The sequence below is a fragment of the Onthophagus taurus genome, chromosome 1 (genome assembly GCF_036711975.1).
Source record: "Onthophagus taurus isolate NC chromosome 1, IU_Otau_3.0, whole genome shotgun sequence".
In the NCBI taxonomy this organism is placed as follows: domain Eukaryota; kingdom Metazoa; phylum Arthropoda; class Insecta; order Coleoptera; family Scarabaeidae; genus Onthophagus; species Onthophagus taurus.
This window is the reverse complement of record NC_091966.1, coordinates 32,962,491-32,983,010: the sequence shown is the minus strand read 5'-3', so window position 1 is coordinate 32,983,010 and position 20,520 is coordinate 32,962,491.

Here is a 20,520-nt window from a genome sequence, read left to right as displayed (position 1 = left end):
AATGGAGGACGTTGAAGATATTGAACGGATAATGGGTAGAGTGTGGAGGAGAATTATGTGTATGTGAGAACAAAGCATTTTCTATAATTTATGCAATATTTGATCAGAAATGGAAGATGGTAAAGGAGGTTAAAATTGTAAAAGCAGTAAATTGTGGTCATCACTCCAAACATGCAAGAAAATGTATAGTGAAAGATTAAGAAATTACTGAGGGAAAATAGTACATATGCTGTACATGGAAGAGCTATTTGTGATTATGAAAATGTAGAACCATGGTGAAGAGAATGTAAGACCACAAGTAGACAAGGGTTGAGAGAAAACAAGTAGTGGTATGGTGAATGCTATGAAGTGAAACATGTAGGCAGGAAGGTTTTGAAAAAAAGGTAGAACATAGACCCACTATAGAAAACCCTGTAGTAGAACATATAGAGCTAAAAGTAGAGGAAATAAAGGAGAGGGAGGAGATAAACTGCATGATATGTGAAGTTGAAAAGAACAATACTTCATGGAATTGTTGTAAAGGTACAGGGATCACCAAAAGCGGGAAAAATGGTGAAGATGATGAATCGTTTCAAGACAGAAAAAGTGGTAAGGAAGGATAGTTTACGAATTTAGATGTGGTTGGATGCAACGACGAATGTTAGAAAGAAATATTTAGGGCTAATCCTGTTGAAAGGATTTGGAAGGGTCCGTAATACAAACGGAAACGTTATCTGTTTGTCCTTGTCTAAATGTCTCTTGTCTTACAAAACCTTGAAATAAACCCTACTACATGATTGAAAGTGAAGCAAAACTTTATAACCACATGATATCTATAAGAAGTTGAAAAGATCTCTTCATGGAATTGAGTAAGGCTGCAGAAATTGGTGAAAGAGAGTAGTAAAGAGAAATAGTGAAGATGATGAATGGGTTGAAGGGAAGAAAAGCGGTAAGGAAGGATAGTTTACAGAATGACATGTGGTTAGAAGAAACGGCGAAGATTTGAATGAAATATCTAGATGTTTTGAACAGGATTTGGAAGTATATCATTGAGAGAAGCATGTTTATCGATTTTATCTAGACGTTCTTTGTACCACAAAACCGTGAAATAAATTCAACCTCATGAATCAAGTTAAAAAGAACACTTGATAGAATTCAGTAAGCATGCAAGAATTGACGTAAAAGGGAAGTGAAGATGATGAATGTGAAAGGTGGTGAAAGGGAGGAAAACCGGGAAGGAAGGCTAGTTTATAGAATGAGACGTAGTTGAAAGCAACGAATGAGGTTGTAGGGAAACATTTAGGAGTTTTGCACAGGACTTATTGTTAGACGGACACGATAACCGTGAAAGAAATTTAACCACATGATTGCGAGTGAAACTTTATAATGAATCGATTTTTATAATACATCAATTTATAATTTATATAACAACCTATGATACTAACATTTATATTCTTGAAAAGCACTAAGCCAAGTCGGTTTGCTTCATTTGCTTTATTTTTCTATATCTTCTTTTATCCAATTCACACAGTTTTAAATAGTTTTTTGAACATCCCAGTTCTCCGATTCTAACTTTATGAATGTATTATAAAGCACTTTTGACTCCTCTTATTGCTGAAAGATAATGATAAGAGTTCATTCTTGGAAAACGTGGATTTTTAATGGAATTAATAACAGCAGGCTCAGTTCTATATCAATTATTATTTTTATATGATTACGTTTTTATGGCAAAGCCAATAAAATTATGCAACAATATACTTCCATCATATTATGTAAAAACGTATCATCATAGTATGAGGTTCTTGTTCTTATTGATCTATTTTCTCTGATCTACGTTTCTGAAATTTTGTTTATACGGAATGCTCATTTCGATCCTACGATCTAATAGACCACAAAATCGTTATTTTAAACCACCATCAATGTTGAAAATTTGTGTAATCACGCTTCAACTGTTCACAAATGGAACATAATTAGTAAATTAATATTACAATTTTTTCGAAAATTGGACGCAAAAATTTACTTTTCCTCAGATATGAATTAAAGGAACTTTATCGATTAACAAAACTGCGTAAAAGGGGTCGTGGGGAAAAAATTAACTTTTAAAAACCGCTTATCTGCTAATGGGGTGGATCGGACTTTGAACGTGGAGTTTAATTTCCCGAAAATAGCCACCAGTTAGAAGATGGGTTAAAACAACACCTCAAAGCCTTAATTAATGTATATGATGAGAGCGCATAGTAGCGATAACACTTGGGATGAAATTGGATAGGAATTGAATAATAATATCACTATTAGGTATATTAATCCTAATTTGAAAGCAATTTATATTCAATTTATATTTACACTCTAAATGTGTAACCTGTTATAGGCAAATTAGTTTCAGAAGAGTTCGTTAAATAATAAGCTTATTCAGCATGTCGCATATTTTATACTTTAAACTCAGAAGTAACTTTCAAATATTGTTTGTATTTTCAACATTCCAGTCGATCAGCTTTGATAAACCGTGTATAAATTCATGTAATCTGGTAAGAATATGTAATATGTGTATGAGTGTGATTATCTCCCAAAACATAAATCTATAAATTAATGTAAAAATACTAAATACACTAATATAGAGGTTTTGGTAATTAAATCTGTTTTACTTGTTGAACAAATTATAAATCGTTGCTATTCATTCTGTGCTAATGTATTACTCGAGACTATCCCTTCATGAATATGTCTGAGCTGTCCTGTCAATATGGTCCTACGTCCCAAAACAAACATCTCAATTAACTTCTATGCTCTAATGACGGATTTTATTTGTTTTACCGACATCTTCCACAATAGTACTATCACAAAAATTGATGCATTCTCAATCTTTTTTCATATACTATTTATATGTTTCATATACAGTGTCATCATCGTGACACGGGAACTTATATTGTTCTACACCGTGTCTGCACAATGGTGCTACAACTTGCAAGAAGAAAAGTCAAAAAAAGCGTCGCAGACGTTTTCTAGATTCCACTAGATTCCACTAGATTTGATCTCATGCGATAGATCTACTATGTGATTAACATATTAACTACAATCCACCGTTGCATACGCAAATTGTTCGGTCATGCAATACGGAAGGACGGCATAGAAAACATAACTGGTACATATGTAGATGAACGCCTAATGCAATACCAAACATCTTCGCACTTTCGTAAATCTCAATAGTTCTCTCAAAATATATCAGTTCGTCATTCCATGATAACAGTATTATAACGATTTCTTATTGCATCAAAAATAAGATTCAAGAACAGAAATTTATTATTTATTAAAATTCAAATAACTTTAAATTTTTAATGCAGTTAAACAACTTAATTGTTAAAATACGTAACGCCTTTAATTAAGTGTTCAAAATGTACTCCTTTGTAAATTTGACAGTACCCTAATCAATGTTAGAATGCTTCTATTACATTCCTCCACGATTCTCCAGAAATTAATCATGATCATCGATAATTCATTGCCTTAACTCTGCAAGACTTCCAAGTTTAGTTTTATAAAATCGACATTTAAAGTGTCCCCTATAAAAACTGTCTTTAAGATTGACAATCGGTGAACGAGGTAAATAATTTATCTAGATAACACCATTTACGCCAAAACGAACTCTAATTCTTTCTTGTTGAAACCATATCTGATTCAAATTGGCTTCTAGCAAGTTTCTCAGTGCAGGTTTAATTTGCTTTCTAAGTAGCATTTCATACCTATCAGCTTTTAAGTTTTTTAGATACATTTAACTTTTGTGGACTTCGAGTATGTTTTCTACGAAGCCAGTTTATATCCCTTACAATTTCGCCGATTTATATTATTTCATTGAATTCTAATCTTTGATGGAAGTCTCATCTTTAGTTAATTCTTGTATTATCTAAATTTTGTATGATTTAAATTTATTCTTAGGTAATACATAAAATACGCAAGATTGGAGAATGGCTTATATCATGTACTTGTGCAGTTTTGGGTGAGGGTGCAGGTGGCTCTTCAATAAACCTCCGCATTGCATTTAATGTTTTGTTGATCTTATACAGTCATACAGACACATGTTTAATCTTATACACTTCCAGTTTTGTTCAAAATGCTTTGGAAGTTTTTGCACAGTCAACTTAGGGATAGGAGGAATATTCCCAAAATAGACATATCTGAAATATTGTATTACGCTTGGTCATTTAGGAGTAAATTTGGCGTTTTCAGACTTGTGTTCCACTCTGTCGATGGATTACAACTCATGTTAAACTCCAGATTCGGTTTTTGTCCATATCATTTAAACTTCAAATAGTTTTCGAAAGCTTCTTCCATAGCCAATTTTATTGATACTTAAAGAAGTAAGTGATCTTCTTGTATATGATGTCGATATATTGTTAAGATATTTTAAGTTTGAAGAATGATGCGTTGATGCAACACGTCTAGAGAAAAGTAAATTGGCCAAAGACGTTGACGGAAAGGTGTATAATATGGGATCCTCAATCTTCTTTCGGTGTGGGGCCACACGGTAATCCGTTTTATCGATGAGGGCGTCGCGGCCGTAATGACAAGACGGATCGGCCTCATAAAAATTCCAATAAAAACCGTAAGGCGCGGCGAAGGAGGGAAGAAAAATAACGGAATTAATTGGCGTTCGATCTCACGCGAAGTTGGCGGTGCGACGTCGCCGTCGTCGGCCACTTTTGGGCGTCGCGACACTCTCGCAACCTCGAGATCACCGGTCGGGGGCGCTGTATACACAGCCCATTGACGCCCCCGGAGTGGATGGCAAACAGATGACGGCATCCGCGGTCTCGTCTCGCCATCTATTTCCCGACCCAGCACCACTCGATATCCAAGAGGTGATCGTCTCCCACTTCTTTATCCTTCCGGGATTTTTCCAATAAAGCGGCTCAGGAAATATCTGCTGGTTTATCATTGAAGCCATTTGATCTTAGCTTCTATCCTCTTCGAATATAACTGAAAAACAACACTTGAAGAATATAAGTGATTATCGACTAAAAATAATATTGTATCGCCACTTGAAATTCATTATCGTAAATTTTAACATGTTTTAAAAGGGGGTTGTTGAAGTGTTGTATCTAAATTGGATACACTTTGTATCTTAGAAACATTGTTGGTTTAAGTACCGTGTACTTTGTTTGTTAGTACATGACTGTGTAGTATAGTTTCGATTAAGTAGAACTAATAAAATAAAATTAACCATCATATTTATTATATTTTTTGATTATCTCGATAATGTAGTGCAGTGGCGTAACGGACGTCTTCCCTTTATGCTTGGTCCTAATGTAAAATTACGTTTTCATAGAGGGATCGTTCATAAAAATCGCGTAAACAAGTTTTATGGGTGCTTTTCGTTAACGTAATATCCACGTCCTTTATTCCCATTATTATTCTTCGGACTACGCCCCTAAAATTATGACGGGAAATTCGAATTATTACGTATTAGCTGTTAGCTTAGGAACAGTTTGTAACCCGTCGATTGCGAGAATAACAGTTTTAATTACTTCAAGTTTATAGTTAGGAGGTAGATAAAACTTTTTTGTTTTATGGATTCGTCCAACATTATTATCTTATTTTTTTTTGGGATAACGTTATGTGTCGAATTTGTATTCACTTTTCGTTTAGAGTTTAGAACAATATAAAAATGAGTGTGGTTCTTTCGTGCGAATCATGAACGTGCTTCAATTTTCAAAGGTAATTGTTCGGTGAAAGCTGAACCGAAGTTTTCCTATATGAAACCGCCGAAAAGAAAGGGAGCGCTTTTCCTCGACAAGAGGAGGGGCATTCCGCAGGGATGCTAACGTGCATACATTTGAATTTAGTTTCCCGCTAGTGGAGATAAACGACTTGCCCTCATGTTAATGATGAATAATGGACGTTTTGATATATGCTTTCGTCCCCGTGGCCGTTCCTACATTCTGCACCAGGAACCGCGACGCAGTTAACGCCGTCCGCATCAAAGTTTAAGGGAACCCAAGCTTCAAGAGGAGCGTTTGAAACATTAAACGCGATCCATATTTCAATAAACGTTCCTTGTACGTTCCAAGTGTTACATTCTGGTTTTGAATTTTCAAGTCATAATAAACTTTGACATAAAAGAAAAACAAAGTATAAAAACAAATATCGTATTTGGGATTTGGTCTTGTCTTGTGATGGAGCAAGTTTAGACTTGTTCGACACATTTCGAAGTACGGTTCGATTTTGCGCTCGCGTAGAGGCAGACCGATGAATGTTAAATGAACGTGTCCCGGGGAACACTATCGGGCAATTTATACCATATTGAAGTCGAACTGGAATACCTGATCGCATTGTACCCAGGTACGGCTCCGCGGAGGCGAGGAAATTGAAAAGAAGGAAATTCAGCAATTGCGATCGCTGTAAATATTTCAGACGCCTCTACTTCTTTGCATGTTCGAACGACTGGGCATGGGACGAAAATAGGACTTCTCCCGATTCCCGGTACTTTACAGACGAGTTGCAATCTTTAAAGATATCTATCAAATAAAAAGAGAGAAAAAGAAAACTTGCTATAGAATCCGGATGAAATGCGTAATTAGCGATAAATAGTGCATGAGGCTGTTCTCGTCGATATCTTTTACTCTTTTTCGATGGTCCACATCTGTCTGGGGGATAAATTTATGACGATGCAGGGCCGAGGGTTGCACTGTGTGTGTCCCCACCCTTATATTTCGAAGGGTCCCGTTTAGATAAAAGCGTTGGGAAATAAATGGCCACTTCGAGTCGGGCGTTATTATTTTCCAGTGAAGTGGACCATCCTACTACCCTACTTCTTTTAATATAAAAAGAAATAATCACTGAAATAAACACAATATACAGGGTGAGTCTAACGTTTGGAATTTGAAGTACCGGTTATTTTGATTTTGAAAGATTCACGAATTGATAGGAAATTGTTTCACATTTGTAAAATGGGATGTTTTACGCTGGAACAATAATGGCATATACTGAAAACTTACTTCCAAAGTGTACCCAAACTGTAAGAAATTTATATGGAAAATTTGGAATAAATGAAAGGCCTTCAATTCAGTTTGTGGATGAATTCGTGAAGCGAGTTCGTCAAAGTGGATTGTCATTAGACAAAACAACCCCTTCACGTTTTCGTTCAGTGCAATTAGCCGAAAATATTGCTGCTGTTACCCAAAGTGTGAAAATCCATCAACTCGTCATTGTGCTTAGGAACTGAACATTTCTCGCATGTCTTTGAGGAAAATTTTGCATAAATACCTCGGTATGAAGGCTTATTATTATTGTTGCTGCCGGGCTGAGGGGAGCAACTCCTCTTGTCACCGCGACCTATCAGATCCATTGAAATTTAAGCCCTCCAAAGGTTTAGGGCAAATTTAAGTTCTTGATAAATCTTACTATTGCTCCAAGGTCTTGTTCCTTTATGTCAGTAGGCATCAGGCGAACCTTTTTGCCGAACACAACATATGTTCAGCAGTCTCGTCGTTGCAAAGTCGACAAATTTGATCCTCACCTTGTCCAGTGTGAAAGAAGTGGTACTTTAGGGGTGTATGGCCGGTCAGGATACCTGAGAGCAACCTTAGGTCTCCTTTGCTGAGGCATAAAACCTCTTTGGTTTTCTTTTGCGATGGAGTTACTATATTGTTCGCCTGTCTGTGTCCTGGAAGTTCTTTCTAACGCAAGGCTACCTTTGAGGGCTTCCATCTATTAATTACCTGTTTTAAGTGCTTTTTTTATAGTCCACAGCCGGGTTTGGGTCCAATAAAGGGCGTCCTCGCTGCTTCTTTAGCCAGCTTATCTGCCTTTCTTTTCATTGCCCTCAATGACTTCATGACCTGGAACCCACTAAAAAGTAACTTCCCCTGCCGAGTTGTCTCAGGTTGTCGGTAAATTTTTTTACCAGTGCAACCCGACCATTCATCGGTCTAATTATTGTCACATAGGCCCAGTGAGCCATTCATAGTTTGAGACCCCAGTTCCTTCCAAGGAGCCTGCGGCAGATCTGGTTAGCCTTTTTTCTCACCTTAAGGATATGAGAATTCTAGTTTAATTTACTGTCCAGTATTACACCTAGGTAATTGACTTCTATTTTGACGTTAATAGCTCTGTCTTCATTGGAGGGTACTCTCGTGAAAAGGGCTATTTGTACTTTGTTCGGATTAATGCTAAGATTAAGCCCATTGTTTCTGCACCAGGTGTTAGTATGTAGTAGGGCTTTCTGGATTAATTGGGTGATGATTGTATCATGGTATGAAGGCTTATGAAGTTCAATTAGTCCAAGAGTTGAAGCCTCATTACCATCTGATGCGTTTTCGGTTCGCTCAATGGGCACGAGATCGCTTGGCCGAAGATGAGTATTTTTACCAAAAAAGCATTTTTTCAAATAAAGCCCATTTCCACATCGGAAGCCATGTCATTAACCCGTTTGTGCCCAGATTTCTAATAATGGAACACCCCCGTTTTTCTTCCCTTTCACGATTTCTTGTTAGTCACAACGTGATTTTGTAGGCAGCAACACGTTTCCAGTAAAGATGTAGAAAAGGTTGGAAATTTCTTTCGTAAAAAATGCCTAGTAAAAGGTAAGCGAATTTTTCTATTTTTAAACTAATATTATCTATTATTTTGCGTTGTGTTTATTGCCTTAACAATTTTCAACACATTTCCATATATCATCTATTATAATAAATATGATAAGTACAAAAAACACTTTTTCCCAAATGTTCCAATATTGGAACTATGGGCTAAACGGGTCCATAAAGATTTTTAATAATTTCAGACCCCTCAAACCGCAGAACTCATTCCAGTAATAGAAGACGAGGATTTTTGGGTCGCTGATGTTTTTATCACTCCTCCAGATGACGGTGCTGAAAGTGTTGAAGATAGCGACAATGAAGACTTCTGCAACAACATCAATAACTGGATTCAAACGGAAGCTATGGCGAAAATTACAAATCAAGGACGGACTTTCATAATTGGCGATAGCGAAACTGACGAAAAGCAAATAGTGACAACGAAGCTTTGTCAGAAATACAAAAGACGTTACAGAAAAAAAGAAACTGGCAAAAATCCGATCTTATTCCTGGGTTTCCGAACTTTCAGAAGCTGATGCAATCAGCACCCATTCCTTCTGATCCGGTAGAATGCTTTGAGCTTTTTCTGGATAATAGTATTACATCATTTTTGACAGAAATGACGACGTTATATGCACACAAAAGGGTGAACATAATTTCAGACTTTCCAACGAAGAAATAAAGTGTTTTTTGGCCATACTACTATTATCAGTCTATTGTGTTGTTCCTAGATGCAGAATGTGGTGGGAGCTAGGAACCAAATCTTGCAATGTGGCACTTGTTAATTCTACGAGAAGAAATAGATTCGAAATGATAAAAAGATATCTCCACTGTGCAAATAATAATACCTTCCTCCGGACGACAAATTTGCAAAACTGCGAAAATTGATTGAATTCCAAGAAAGGCTGAGTATTGATGAAAGTATGGTTGCATATCAAGGAAAATGCAGCTGGTACTTCAGCGGATGAAGAAAATGTGACAACCACAAAAAAAGTAAGAAAACCAATTATAAAGGAACCAGCATTTGGTGTAGGAGAGTCTGGTGTACTTGGACAGATAAAAGTCTTACCAAAACAAATGGGAAACAACCATCAAATAAAATATAATTGAAAAGTGTCCCATAATACCTTCAAAAGTGGAAGAAAAGAAGTACAGAGTTTTCTATGACTATTGTACAGATGTTGCCAATAAACTAACCGTTACAAGCTGGTATGATAATAGAATAGTTCTTACGGTCAGTACTTATTTTACGCTTCCAGAATGTAGAGTGGAAAGGTGGATATTAAACACAAAAATCTAAAAAAAAAAAAATAAGTGCATAAACGGGTTAAGCAAAATTGTCATATTTGAGGCTCAGAAAATCCAAACGTCATCGTTGAAAAGCCGATGCACCCAAGAGTGACTGTTTGTGCGGATTTGAGCACGCTTGCAGCAATGGGCCATTTTTTGTTCTAAAGTTAGCAAGGGTCGCCGTTAGGGTCAATGGCGAGCGTTACCGTGCCATGGTCAACGAAGTTTTGTTTCCAAATATTGAAGAGAACGACATGGACGACGTTTGGTTCAACAGGACAGAGCTACTTGATTGAAGCCCAAACGAAAAAGCCTGGAATTCAAGCCCAAACAATCGAACAAATACTTGATGATTGGTTGTATGCTATACAGTATTGACATACTGTAGGGCCAGCCATGGCAGTCATTTGAATAATGTTGTATTTTATTCTTAAATATAAAGGTTCCATCTTTCTAATAAAACCATACTTTTGAAAAGTTTATTCATTACTTTATTGTTTATACCTGATTCAAATTCCAGACGTTAAATGGCCCACCCTTTAGATACACAATCGATGAAAATGAGTGAAATTCATCTCATATTATATTATGAACATAAACACAAAATGTTATTATGTGGTTGATAAATATTTAGTAAAGATAGACTTGATTGAATATAATATTATACTCGTGTGAATTTCAAAATATTAATAATTAAATAGAAGCCGGGTTAAATGTTCAAAACCACCAGACATACTATGTATACAATAGTATGTCTGAATGGACTCATTGTTTAGTCTTGATAATGAATATGATGGATTGAATATGAAATGAACCGAATGTAAAATTAGAATTACCAGTTGGAAAGGAATGAAATTTGACAGAGAAATGGCGTCCTTACCATAAATTCATGACTCAGCGGTCATTGTAGATAAATTTCGTCGTGCGACAGAACGGTGCAGTAGTGCGTCACAAAAATACCGGTTGCACGTTTTCATGCGCAAAACGTTTCTGACACGGTAGCAGTACAACGTCACGACAGTTAAAGCTGCGGTTTTATATTTTGCACTAAACGGGTGCATTGTGTCGCGGTTGTGTCCGGAAAACTTTTTCCCCATTTTCTAAATTTGTTTTCTGCTTTAGCACACGGCGAAAGAAAAATCTAACTCGATTCGTTTCATTTCGCAAAGTCGTTTCATTAAGTTATTTTCGCTGATTTAACCTCGAGCTATTAGAAATCAATTAGGACCGGATCGGTGGACAAGGAACGGCTACGTAATTGAAAACTAATACCTTTGACGATTATTTTCCCATCCGTTATTAGAAAAGTTTTTACACGCAAATACAGGTTGGACAAGATAGAGGGCGAAATACTTTTCATTAAAATTATACTTTAACGAGATTGTCTGGCTGTACCAACTAGTGACGTCACCGTTATCGGTTGGCTTGCGGGGAGATCGAAGCGATTGAGAACGATTTATTGGGTTCTATAATATCTGGAGCCCCCGGAAGAGTGCACCCCCGCTTCGCCGGATCCAATAAAACTCGGTCCCCTTCAAAATGCGGATAAGGATTTTTGGGTTAATATCGAATCGGTACATATTTGGATGTTTGTTCGAGGAAAACGTTTCGCTTTTTGTAGCTTGAAATGATGCCAAACCAAACAATTTCAAAAAAGATTGTTGGTTTAAACGGTTCTTGTGTGGATTTTTGAAATTTATTCCAACTTTTCTACTCTAAAGCAAACCCAATTCAACAATGTTATATAATGTAATGTTTTATGTGAGAGATATAAACGCGAGTTGATGTTCTGAATTTCGCAGAGCCCTTTAAATTTTAAAGTTCAACAATCTTTTTGACGACCAAAAAAATAAACGTAAACACAACTCGGAGATGGTCCCCATTCTCTTTAAAGTTTATAGAGCCATCCATACCCCCTCGAAAGACCGCTTTCTGACGGCGCATTCCGGCGATGGGCGATCGCTATCGACAATGGGGCGCATGCCTTCGGGTTTACTGGTTATTGAAACGATGGACCTTCAAAAATTCCAAGCGTGCCTCTCGACAAAAAGGATTCTTGCAAGAGAGGACGAACCTTCGATCCCGAGACACGACGGGCCCCTTTCTCTCCTTTCGGTGAGTGTTCGTTCCGCGCTCGCCTCTGCTGAAATATTGATCTTCTGAGCTTTGGCTACAGGATCGACCCCACCCAACGAGGCACTGATCATATGACACATGCTCAGGCCGGTTGTTCCAAACGGGAATGGTGACAGAGGGAGGAGCGGGTAGATTCCAGAATCCTTGAGGATACACGGAGGAAGCGAACGTTGCGGTGTCGTCTAAAACCGAAACGTCTCTATCTATCTGTTGCCTGCGGCTCGCTTTATAATATAATATATGGCGTGTGCTAGACGGGTTTATTATACAGCAATTTACGTTAGGTTACGTCCAACTCAAAGTACTTAGATCTCCCCCCCTCAGCCCTTTGAAGGGCCATCCTTCGACTATTTGCTCTATGTTAAGGGTGTTTATGATGTTATTTTGCATTTACTAATGGCTCTGCAAGAGGGTATTTAACATTATAACGTAATTGAAATATAAGAGAAATATCAAAAAGAATTTGATTTCGTAAAAAGAATTAGAAGTAATGTGTGTGCAGTAGGGTGTGATGGGACCAGTAACATTTTCCATTTCCACGCTGTAGCTGTCGCCCCCCGGCATTATCGGTCGTTGGTGGTAGTGTCGGGCGTCGTTTCCAGCACCAACCCAATTCATTTGCATCGGAAATCCGAAGTGGCACGGAATCTGCGAACAACGGCGGCTTATTAGACGGCCGCTGGCGGAAAGATGGCGCTACAATCCAAGGACACCGCAAAATTAGTTTTTCCCGACCGTCTACCGAGAAAATGAGCTTAGATAATCTATTTAGCGGCGAAAGGCCGCGCACGCAAAAAGCGTTATTAAATTACGGAAGTTGTATTAAACGTGGTGTCGGTTCTTCCGTCGCTGGACGCGACGGACTGGCCCCCAGCTTTTTGTTGGTCTCGCAATGTCGTCGTCTTATTAAAGTCTCTCCCTTCAACAGTATTAGTTGGATACGTCTTCCGATGATGGCAAAAACTTTACTTTCCAGACATTTCTTTTGTTAATTTTCGGTTGTTTTGATTCTGATCAGTAAATGTTGAAATTTTTGTTTGGTATGTGGTGGTGTCGCAGACAATAGAGGGACGATTGTTTTATTTATTAACTAGAAACAATGAGCGGCTGCGATATTCGCGATCGGCGCCCGCCGCTCATTGTCTAACGTTCAAAAAGTAAACAAAAGCTACCCCGTGGGTATTGTTTTCGTTAACGGACTGCTTGCAGCAACCCTTTCGGTCACCTCATGATTTCAACGATTTCGACCGGACAGCTTCCGCCCTCTGTTCTCGCTTTCTCTCTTTATACTATATTTTGTACACCCGCTGAGAAGGTCAATTAATTAAAATTGACGTCTCCTTTTCAACTTCCGAATCGATTAGATCTGATTAATTCTCGGATAACTTACGTTGTCAATTATTAGAACAAGTTGGGTAAAAAATGTAATGGGTGGTTATAGGAGCGTAACAAAGGGCTTTGTTTTCTTCGTGGTTGAGGCTTTTGTGCTGAGTAATGTTGTAAAATATTTGGCGAGACTCGGTGGTGTATAATAAAGTTTGACGTCAAAGTGTGTTTTGTGACGGGGAACAATTACGATCGCATTATAAGAGAATAATTAAAAAGTGGCGTTTCATGTTGTAAAGAAAGAAAGAAAAATCTTCTTTTTCTGCTATTGTATTAAAATTCCTTTGGAAATTTAAATTTATCTTAACGTTTTCATTGTTTAAAGTTTTTGGCGGAGGTGCCGGTATCTAAAGAGATCTATTTGTATTATAATGAAGTACTAGAAGTTAATCTTAGTAGTTTCCATTTGAGATCGGGTTGACTTTTTGGAAGAAAGGGTGGGTTTGAGTTCGAACCGCACGTTGGACTTCGATTAAGTTTCGTGCAACAACTTTAGTGTCGGAAGTTTGGTTGTACTGTGGGGTCCAACCTTCGACATCCGCCCAATGCCGGACATGGTTTGGGGTGCAGATCCGGATTGCGAGGTTTTGCAGACAATAGTGTCCGCACCAAGACACTGGCGACCGAGTCGTATTCCCCAAAAAAACAGGTCTGAATAAATCAATGCGATCCTCGGCGAAGTTTCAATTTAACGGCTACTGCACTCTGGGTTTCCAAATCCTTCTTTTCTCAATACCCCAGAATGCTATCGATGTGGATCTCGGTGTGAAATACTCAAAGGAAACTGTACAAAAAAAAACCTAGAACAAAATGAAGATGAAGAAGTTATTTAGAAGGGACGAGAAAAAGGAGTCAAAAAAATGAGGTGTAAGTAAGCAGAAGGTTCTTTCATTAGACGCCGTCTCCATGCAGCCGGCGCCTCTGAGAAAAGAAGTTATTTTCCTAATGGGCGAAATTTTTAATGATAGTAAGTAGACTTTTCCATGACTTAGGGCCATTAGGGCGGCGCACTGAAACCACTGTAACGGCGCATAAAATTCCAATAATTACAGGGAGGTCGAATGAGGGCCGTTTACATGCGTGGTTACGTCACGGTCGCCATTATGTAAATAGTTCGTCGCTATGTGTAAGCGGTATTTAACGGTTGCACGGACGCTGAAGATCCGCCAGCTCCGGTGCATCGATCGTAGGATTACACCTACGCCAGCGCCTCGAATTTATTGGGTATTAACTTGCATTACATGCACCATTAGTCCGACATACTATCGGCTTGGAAAAATTACCACTAAAACGATATCCTATTTCATACTTATACAGGGTGTTAGGTAAATGTTTATGCAAACTTTAATTGTGTGTCTAGTTTAGAATAAAAAGTTCTTTATCATTTTGGGATTAGACACAAATCTATTTTGATACAATCCGAACGAAAGTTTGGACATGCTCCCAAAGTTTTAGGACTGTTGATTAAATTAACTTAATTCGATTAAATTCGATTTGCAATTTACTCTGTAGTGCTCAAGCATTAGAGTAATTTAAACTGATTCTTATTGTAATTGAAAACGATTACATTGTTATATTTTGTATGAATATGTGTTTAACGTTTGACCTAAAACATAATTTCTTTGTTAGATTATATCGTGTAATGTAGTGTCATTTAATATGAAAGCATGATTTAATAAATGTTACGTGACTATCAACTTTTTCCATTACTTCCAGAGTATTATAATTAGCCCATCCCAGGCTTTTCCAGCTCTATTTATAACATTTCTAAATAGAATACGCACTTAACTTATTTAGAAAAGCTTACTGTGCTGAAAAGATACCTTCAAGATTGCACAAAATCTTCCTTATTAATTCTCTATCAAGTCTTGAAGATTTGATGTAAACTTTAACTACGCCAAATCTTCATTATGTCTCTAATTTCATAAATGTATTATATAGTTTGGCTACTATCAAGTTTAAATCCAGACAATTCCTTGTAAAATTGGATCAAATCATCACTGTGTTTTTACCAAGGAATGTTCGTAAAGAGTTGTTTATTGGGTCTGCATCTAAAATAGTTTTAAGACTCTTTCGCGTTTCCATAAAATTTCCATACATCCTTATCGAAACTGCACCATGTCTTTGAAGTCTCCATCAAATCTCCGCCATGTCAACTTTAAATCTCACTATTCCTGCATTAAGCTTATATCAAGTCTACATTGAAAGAATAGTATAAAGAATAATATAAAGATTCCATCAAGGTTACAGAAATCTCCCTATATCCATATTAAATCTGTATCTAGTTTAGAAGTTTACACTAAATTTAGATGCCTCTGACTTGATAGATACATTAAGTCTTGATCAACCTTAACATTTTTTTCACCTCATATCTAAAGGCACAGGTTTCTATCAAGTCAAAACTTCATCAAGACTGCAGCCACGAGAGAATTAAGACTCTTTCATGTCTACATAAAACCATATACCTTTATTATTAATTCTGCACCATATTCACCATTATGCCTAATGACTTGGTAAATATGATAAGCCTGCATCATAAATACTTTAAAACTCTATTATATCTGCGTTAAGTCGCGCATAAGTCTGCATAAAATTTTCCTGCAATCGCAAGAAACTCCATATAAAGTACATTATCTCTGTGATACATCTCTAACTTGATTGACATGTTATATATAGGATATGCAACAATGCCGCATCTAATGGACGTCTTTTTTAAGATTGTATAATATTCCATTACACTTTTTAGTAAAACTGCATCAAATCTTTGATGTCTGCATCAAATTTCCATTATATATGCTGATAAATGTAGTAAGCTTCCATCAAATTTACTCTAAATGCCTGTGTCAAGTCTGGATTTAGACAAATTTCTATAAATTGTCGAAGAAGTCTGCATTGGGCCAACTGCATAGAGTACATGATGCAGGTGTTCCTGGTTGCACATTGATGTTTTGGTTTCCACCGTACAATAGTAGGCGTTGTAGATTTTGTAGACCTTTAAGTTGAGTAATTTTTTTCTGATATTTTTTCTATTTGAAGCTGAGCCTTCAGCTTCAAATAGAAAATTATGACCAACTGTTTCCAAAAAGGAAATTAGATTTCATAGAATCTGTAAATAAACAACATCCTATGAATTTATTTTGTAATAAAAAGTATCCAATGAGGCAATAAAGCCATATCGATTGAAAGAACTTTCTGCATAACATCCAATTGATAAGAACACGCCCATTGAATATGGTCAGGATACATTGATAAGCTATTAATTGCCGCTTATCACATTTCCCAATTAATTTCACCATTAACCAAATGGTGGTGAAAGGTATATACATAGTTATTGGAGTAACATAATAATTATCTTGTAATTAATACAATTGAAGCTTTTTTGTATCAAGTCAAGTTTCTTTCTGCAGAGCTAAGTCTTCAAGATCTCATCAAGACTGGATTGAGACTGCGTTATAGCTTCCTATGGTCCGCATCAGTACCCCGTCTAGAAAAGAATTATGACTCTTTCAAAGTTACATAACATTTTGACGAGTTGCAGCGATTTTTTCTGGAATCGTTCATAATGTTCATTATAGATGCTGATAAATGTAGTAAGCTTCCATCAAATTTACTCTAAATGTCTGTGTCAAGTCTGGATTTAGACAAATTTCTATAAATTGTCGAAGAAGTCTGCATTGGGCCAACTGCATAGAGTACATGATGCAGATGTTCCTGGTTGCACATTGATGTTCTAGTTTCTACCGTACAATAGTAGGCGTTGCAGATTTTGTAGTGTGGTAGGAACTATGTTTAATACTATTACACTTTTCTTTTCATAAACAAAAAAGCTTGCAAAAGAATTTGTGATAATATCAATTGCCACAATAATAAAATTAGGGCATCTTAACTAATGTATATATTGAAGGTTTGATGTGTAATACAATAGAGCAGTTAGAAATACATTTCCGTATGAATTGTTTCTTTCAAGTGCACCATAGAGTAAGGTGTTTACGAAGTGAAGGATGTTCTGACGAAGTCAAGAGTTGAAATTTTTATTGAAACTAATACTTGGGGTAAACTGAACAGTAATATATCGGTCGGGGCTGGTTGCTTTGAAATTTTGAGAACGTTGATTGTATTAGTATTGGAAAATCTAAATCAGCGAAGCGTTGTAAGTCAGCAGCCGCAACAGGATCGATGCCTATTACGCGTGCGGACCTGAACAGACTATAGAAGAGTGATTACAAATTGAGCATGTGTCAAATATTAATTCCAATTATCTTTAGATTGATGGTTATCCGTATGTAATAGAGATTTCAGTCGAGAAACGTTGCAGAGTATATTAATTAAAAAAAGAGGATGATGAGTTTAAGAATATTACGATGATAATGAATATTTATTTCACACAATTTGAGAATTTTTTAACGTTACAAGTGATGTTTCATTACCTGATAGGTTACTTTTTGTAACACGTTCCAAAGATTCACAACATTTCGATGTATTGGATGGACTGCCTTGTGCGACATCCTTAATTACCTTCGAAGTAGGTAACGAAATTTACTTCGACGTTATATTCTTCTAGAATCTTTGTGCTCGTTCGGTTTGTTCGATCGCTCAAATCATTCCAACTTGACGAAGGAACCTTTTGTTATATGCCTTATTGTGCTATTCAGGGAGGTATTTCTAGGCTTACTTTAAATTGTGATGGTACGTTAAGCCATACGAATTTACCAAGAGCAAATGTCTAAGAATATTCATTTTATCTTACTTTTTTCCTTTTCTAAACTTAAATAGTAATGAAATTTTATATATTTGCGATAAAATGGATAAATGTTACGATTTTTTAGCAATTTTATAGCGTTAACTTTTTTAGAGCAATTAAACATAATCGTAGCTCCATCTTTAATTGATCACAATAGGAGAATATATTTTTAGTATTTATTAGTAGAAAGCAACTGAAAAATTCTTTTTCTTTCCAGTTGATGCAAGATACTTTGTCTTCATAAATTACCCAATTTAAATCCCCTCGATTAATTTCCTTGGCACCATTGCACATTTACCTAATTCTGTCACGTACAGATTTCAAAAGTTACTCTTACATATTACTCTTTGTCGACCCCTTCCCACTACTTTGACCCTTTCAATTCAACCCTTGAATTGCACAGTGCTTTCATCAACTGACACTTCTTTTGATGGATGATAACATTGCTTTTCTTCAGTATTTCGATATATGGTGTCATTGTATCTCTAGATATAGAAAAAGTCGAATAGTTTCATCAAACATCACCCTAGAAAAAATCGATTAAGTTTGTGATATCAAGTGGTTTTTTTGATCTCTGTAAAGTAAGTTGAAAATTCCTAACCTTCAGAGTAATCTCGTTTTCTCAAGTTTCTAGAGCAGTAATTTGTCTTCTGCATTGCGTGAATTGATCTCGAACTATAAATCATTGTCACATAAAATACACCAATTTGTTTTGGAGGTTCCATAACTTTAATGGTTTTCTTCAATTATTTTTTCCTTGATTTCTGATTTTCCATCAGAAGGAATTATACCATAGAACTAATATTTTTGTTCTAAATAAAGACTAAAGAAACGAATTTGTTCTAAATCAGGTGAAAAGGGCACGATATTATTTATAGATAATTTGCAATGCAAATTGAAATTCAGTTAATGCAGTATTTGCAAATGTCAGATGAATACATGGCACGAGTGTTAATAATAGAATAAGCGTTTTAAGTTAATATTTTCTTTCTATGGTACTATCATGCTTTAAAAGGTTAATGAGCAGCATGGATTGCTAACTTCAACAACACTCTAACTAAAACACGGTTCTATTCGTTAGGGAATACGCCATCCCTTATGGTAATACTAAATATATATCTTTCCTAAGATAGAATGCCAGGGCTTGACAGTTAAATTGAATTACTCTAATTGAACAGAATCCTACTTTCTCGAACTTCTGCATAAGCTTAATAGTGTCCGTCAAAGAAGGGAATGGTGTCTATTAAATCTGCAAAGCCTAATAGGAATGTAACTGTTGAATAATCACCGATAATAAATGTTAGTCAAAGAAGTCAACTCTATAATTAATGTGATTATAATAAAACGTATTAAAGAGTTGTACTTGTTGCAAATCACAATAAAAATTATAGTAAAATTTTAAAAAATAGATCGTTTTAGTTCTTAATTATGAGGACTTAATATTGCAGTAGGTCAATTATAACCATGAACGCTGACTATGTCAACAAGCTTATATTAATGCTGTTTAGATGATCCGGATAAAATTAATACACATTTAGTGAGTTGGTAGTTGAATTCGGAAATTATTTCAATAATTAACAGTCCAGAGAGTAACCTTTGATGTTAACGGAGTTTGATGATATTCAACCAAATTGAACCGAATCGTCTTATCAGAATGGATATGAACCGAATCAACTGAATTGATTTTCAGGTATAAAGTTTTGATCTAATGTGTAACGGGATGTGGAGATTGCTTACCACCCTTGCGGTCCCGGAAAGATTTAATACAGGAAAGCTTATGGCATTTTCAACTTACTGTTATTTATAATAAATGCGATCCGTTAGCAATTACGTGATTGCTTCGAACAACTTGGGCAAGAGCAGATCACACCAAGAACTAAATAGAATTACCTTATAATCTTTCTGTCAAGCTAACAAGCGGATTGTTACCATGGTCACAAGTGGTTAACAGTTCGATTTATCTGGTTGATAAATTTAACAAGAGTAGAAGTAAACATTAGAAGTATTTATAAATGAAACAGTTTATCATTTTTTTTTCACGTGCAACATAAAAAATAAAACTGTAATTGCATCAATAAAATATATCGTTGGGTTAGCGGTAAAATTGATCGAAACTAACTTTTCTAATTTTCGGTAAACACATGTTTAAAGTTTCTTGCAATAAATCAGCCAATAACGGAAATCTGCTACAAAATACGAGCAGTATTTCTCAAACTGATTGTTTATTACCCTATCAGTTTAATTTAATAATAGGAAAAATCAATTTCTTTCATTAATCCTTAATGATTATAAAATTCATCACTTTGCCGCTCTACAGAAGAACGAATGAGTAATGAAAAGATAAATAGAATTAAATCTACTACATCTTATTAACTAAATCTTATCATATAACAAAATTATTTTAGTAACGTATTTTTAATTTTATGA